This window comes from Pleurodeles waltl, chromosome 1_1 (assembly GCF_031143425.1).
Source record: "Pleurodeles waltl isolate 20211129_DDA chromosome 1_1, aPleWal1.hap1.20221129, whole genome shotgun sequence".
In the NCBI taxonomy this organism is placed as follows: domain Eukaryota; kingdom Metazoa; phylum Chordata; class Amphibia; order Caudata; family Salamandridae; genus Pleurodeles; species Pleurodeles waltl.
Window position 1 is genome coordinate 255625025 of NC_090436.1, and position 6000 is coordinate 255631024.

Below are 6000 nucleotides of genomic sequence, written 5' to 3' on the forward strand. Positions count from 1 at the left end.
TAACTATAATCTCCCAGTAACCTTTGGCTTTTTCAGTGAACTTCTATGTTTTTTTTAACGTAAAGTAATTTTCATTACTATAAGATAATCCAGCCACGTTGGGCCTGGCCTGCAGCCAATCCCTGCTGCCAACCCCCTAACCACCCAACCTCATGCTGTGCACAACCTTTGACCATGTGCAGTGGGAGTTGGCCACCGGTCCACATGGTCCCCCTCTCCCTGACAATTTTTGCCCCGGGGACCCCATTTCCCAGGGCCTGGCCTTCTACATTGTTTTGGGGGACGGGCACACAGCCCTCCTCCCCTGGCCATTTTTGGCCCTGGTGTGAGAAAGTGCCTTTTTTTACATGGTTAGCCCCACTGTTCGCCTGGAACATGATGTGGTTTCGAATTGTAAGTGCTTTGGGTACCTGCTAAGCAGGTTCTCAGGGCCAGATCTCTCTCCCCAAAACTGTACTGTGACTGGCATTTCAGCCACTTTTGTAAGTCCCTAGTAAATGGTACCCATGGTATCTAGGGCATGGGTACTGAAGAGGGGCCTCCCAAAGCTGCAGCACCAAGTGTGCCATTCGTAGAGGCCCCACACCAGCCTCATCCAAACTGCTATTGCAAGCTGCACAACAAGGTGTCCACTAAATTGCAAACTCAACGTGACACTCTCCCTGGGTACCAAGTCCACTAACACTGCATGTAATATAGATAAGTCACCACTCTAGCAGGCCTTACAGCCCTAAGGCAGGGTGCACTATAATGCATGTGAGGGCATATGTGCATGAGCAGGTATGCCCCTACTGTGTCTTTGTTAATTCTTAGACATAGTAAGTGTACAGGGAAGCCATAGTAAATGCATTTGCTGGACACTGGTCACTGTGAGTTTCCCAGCTACATGATGGCCTCTCTGAACCCTGGGATGTGTGGTATCAAACAACTCAGAATAATAAATCTACACTGATGCCAGTGTGGGATTTATTATACAATATACCCAAAGAGCACCTTAGAGGTGCCCCCAGCAAAACCTAACAGTCCTGACATGGTTGCTGATTGGTCTTAGCCAGACTTCCACCATCAGACATGATTCTGGAATCCTTGGGTAAAAACCTCCTCCCCCAGGGAGGCACCCTGTTCCAGCAGTCAGCTTCAAAGGCCTTGCTGCCTTTGAAATATGACTCCAGCCTCTGTTGCTACCAGCAGAAGGCAGCCCACCAGTTCTGTCCCCACCTTAGGTGGGAAAACCAGCTGGAAACTTAGAAAGAACAGGGGGAGTGGCCACCCTCAGCCTTCACCATTCCTCAGGTGTGGCAGGCGGGGTGACCGTTCCATTTTATTTTCCTCCATCTTGGATGGTAGGAAAAATAGTGAATTAGGGCCAGGGTTGTGTCCCCTTCCCACAAAACGTGGTCACTTGGTAGGTGTAGCCACCCTAAGGTAGGTAGCCCATTGGTTACTACCAGGTAATCTCTCTAATACCCCATAAATACAGTATTTAGGTGCCATTCCCTGACCAAGACCTTAGATTCAACGGACACAAGAAGACCAGGACAAAGAAGACCCAAAGCACGAGAACTGAAGCACTGCTGCACAAAGAAAGAGGTGCCAAACACTGCCTGCTGCTCCAAGGACTCGACAGTTGATGCTGCGGTGTTGCCTGGAAACCTGAAGAACTCTACAAAATCCCAGAGCACCTCCAACCTTTTAAAAATTGCCAGGAACCTCCCTCAGAGTGAAGGTATCACTCTTCTGCATGCAAGGAACCTGTAAAGTGGACTTCCAACGCCGGACACCCAGAAGCAGAGTCCATTCCGGACTCCTAAAAGCACAGATGCAAGCACCAGTCGAGGCACTTCAGGATACCTGAGATCCACCTCCTGAGCGGCCCAGCTAATCTGCAATCTGCTCTCAAAACTGACTGCTCCTGACCGCGAGGACTCCAAGACGCACAATACCTGACTGACCTATCTACACTGAACAAGACCTCCCTGGCCCCTGCACTGACCAACCAGCTGTGCTCCCACAGTTCCCAAGCCCTTGCAACCTCCTCCCTCCAAGGAGACCCTTCGGACTTATCTTTAAGTTCCCCTGTGCAGTGTGTTTCCACATGGCCCTCTTCTCCTTTGCTCGCCAGGTCCAGGATCTTCAGCCGCTGCTCAGCTCGAACTGGGAACCACCCAGACTTCTACTGCTGGACCATTGAATCTGTCCACAACCTCGACCTAAAAATAGAAGGTGACACTTATGAGAGCATTGCCTGATTTTATGTGAATTTTTCTATTTTCTCCCTTTGATTCCTATGGTGCGTAATTATGCATAAAACAATGCATTTTTACGAACTTTAAAATTTCACAATAAAAAAAGTACTTACCTTGTAATGAAGTTCTTGGTCTTAAAAAAAGTTCATAAAAATCTATATCATTTTTGTAAATTGGTCTGGAGTTATTCCGTTGAGTGTGTGTCTCCATTTATTGATACTGTGAGTACAACAAATGCTTCTCACAACTCCTGGTTTAGCCTGACTGCTCGCCCACACTACCACAAAAATAGAGCAGTAGGTGATCTATTTTTACCTCTGGACACCAAGATGCAGCTGCTTGGACTCTCTGCACAGCGCACATCATTTCCATACACTATATAGAGAGCCAACCACCTACAGTCTGCAAGTGAATGAGTAAGATTCTAAAATTGAAAAGGACATCTCTCAATTACTTAAGCACAAAGCACCGTGCTTGATGGCATACCTACAACATATTTTACAGGTGAGTTATTTCTACTAAAATGTGGGTTTTAGACATGACAAAGAGCCTTTAGGGAACAACTTGAATGAGCAGTGAGAGTGTACACACAGGCTCTGCAGCAGTGGTTGATTAAAGCAGTACTTATCTACATATATAACAAGATTATGTCACTACTTCCCCATATTTCTCACTGGAAGTAGGAGAGCACCTACAGAAGTGCTATGAGTTGTTACAGTAAATGGGCTGGTATGTGACTTTGTTTTAGTATCTCTATGGCTTTCTAAATGGGTATGTAAGTGGCTGAACAAATACCTTAGGGCCTGTGTTAGAGAATACAGGGGTATGCGGTTATGTCTCCAATTGCATTTGATAATGCTGCACAAACAAGTACTTTCTGAGTATGTGAGTAAATGTAGATGTCTCTGTGTCGCTGAGTGAGTGGGTGAGACAGAGGATCTATGCTTTGTAAACATGTATGTTAGTTCCTTTATGAGAGTTACAGTCTATGTAGGGCTTGGCTTAGGAGATTGCTAGTGCATGAGTGAGTTTCTAAAATTTGTCAAGTCTTAAACCCATGTTTTAGTACAAATAAGACACCTCTGAGACATGCTGTAGGTATTCCGTGAAGCATGCTGCTTTGTGCTTAAGTGGTTGGGTAATGTCACTCAACCACTTAAGCACAGACCAGCATGCTTCACGGAATACCTACGGCATGTCTCAGAGGTGTCTTATTTGTACTAAAACATGGGTTTAAGACTTGACAAAGGGGTTTTAGAGGCCAACTTGACTGGGCAGTGACAGTGTACCCACAGGCTTTGCAGTAGTAGGCATCACCCGTGATTAAAGCAGTATGTTTCTGCATACATAACAAGATTATGTCACTGCTTCCCTATACTTCTCACTGAATGTAGGAGAGCACCTACAGAAGTGCTATGAAATATTACAGTAAATGTGCCGGTATGTGACTCTTTTTTAATACCTCTATGGCTTTTTAAATTGGTAAATTCCTGAACAAATACCTTAGTACCTGTGTTAGGGAACAGAGGAGTATGTGGGTGTGGCTTGAACTGCCTTTGATACTGTTGCATACATAAGTAGTTTCTGAGTATGTGCCTGAATGTAGCTGACTCACTGGGTGTGATATGGGCTCTATGCTTTTGTGAATATGTATGTCACTTGCTTTATAGATGGTGTACTGTATGTAGTGCTTGGTTTTGGGGCCTGCGAGTCCATGTGTTACTTATTCCTTCATGGATGCTGCTCTCTATGTAGTACTTGGCAGGGGGGTGTGCAAGCGCATAAGTAACCTTTTCATCTCAAAAGCAACTCTTTCTTCTTTTAAACACAAAGCACCATAGTCTATGACATACCAACAGCATATTTCTGAAATGAATAATGGGTACTAAAATACAGGTTTTACATCTAACAAACACCTTGTACATACCATAGGAGGCTGCCTGTATGACACCATAGACCAGGTCTACCCTACTAGGGCTCACCCATATTTACACACTGCATATTTAAGAATGGTTAGCAGTCTTGTACTACACGTGTAACTCAGTATTAGTTTAAATAATACATCTTACCATCTAAGCACATACAAACCTGCCTTTTAATGTACTAATACTTTCCCTAAAGAGTATCTAATACATTGTTCTCACCTTTCACACGCTCATGCTTCATAAACACCTACAGTGCATGTTTTCCCTTTCAATATTGAGTCTTGTAATCCTCTTTTAAATTGGAATAAATAGGACTACAACTCCCGGAATTTAAAGAAAAACAATTGTTCTGAACAGCACATCATGTGCAGTCATGTAAAACTTTCACATCTACTAATACATTAAGTAAAAGTTTAACCCTTAGCGTACAGTTGTTTTTCTAGCAATTAGACCATGCAGTAAAGCAGCACATGTGCAATATAAAGTTCCATGGCAACAGTTTGTGAATCAGCCTCTCACACACCTAGTCTCCATCTCAGAGAAATTGCAGCTTAGTCACCTATTGATAAATTTATAAATTGCACCTTAGTCACCTATCGATCATCTCAGGTACTTTCAGTAATTTTCAATATATTTTGTACTCTTTTAACAATCTCACATAGACATATATTTTTTATCATTTTTTAATAGTTTTTGTTGCTCTTATTAGATTCAATATGCTCAGCAATTGCAAAAATTAAGCATAAGAATGACATATCACTCTCATGCAAAGAAACCATGAATGACACTCTTTTAAACTTTTCACTATTTGATACTGTGGAAGTCAGCAACGGCTGTCCAAAAACATACATAGCTCTCCTTGCACTCCCCAGGACAAAGCAATGGGCATGTTGTCCCCTCCAGAACCAGTGGGCATGTCACCCACCCCAGAGACTGTGGCCTTGCACTCCCCAGGACAGACTCACTCAGACCTTCATGCACCCTGTCAGAGATCCACTGAGACTCTCATATACCCACTCACAGACCCACTCAGACCCTCATGCAGCCAATCACAGGCCCACTAAGACCCTCACGCACTCACTCAGACCCTCTCACAGACCTACTTAGACACTCATAGACCCACTCACAGTCATGCACCCAATGAGAGATCCACTCAGAGACTCATTTACAGTGTCAGTCATACAGTGTGACATGCCCACTCACAGACACACTTTAACTCTTATAAACACAGTCAGAGGCACACTCAGGTAGTCATAGATGTGTTTATAGTTATTTAGAAACGTATGTCCTTAGTGTGATGTAAACTATTTCTTATATCAATTTTGAATGGGCTGATGTCTATTGAAAGCCTACTTTTGTTTTGTGTAGTACTGTATTTGTCGTGAAGTTCACAATATTTAAAAACTTTTTTTTTTAAATATTATACTGAAGAAAATTAACAAAAAGGTTTGGACAATAGGGTGGCCCTGAGAAGAGGCTTTGTGTTCATTGTGAGTATGTGACAGCTACATGTAAGACCGAATGTATAGTTTCAGATTGGAAAGAAACACCTTGTTGCCTTTGTCTGTGAAGTGCACAGTGTCACCTCTATAGATACCATCTATTTCAAAGCGCAGGGTGTTGTTGTAGATGCAGCCCATGTAATGGTCTCTGAGGAATGCAGAAACAGTTTTATTAACATGTTTTCTGGTTTTGTCAATCTGTGGACCTCTTCCACTTCTGTCTTTGGCATATGTTAGAGTACACCAAGACAGTGTGAAGAAAAAGTGACATCAGTTGTGCAACGTTATCCTTCATTAGGATTTCCAGTCCTACCACAGTCAGTGTGC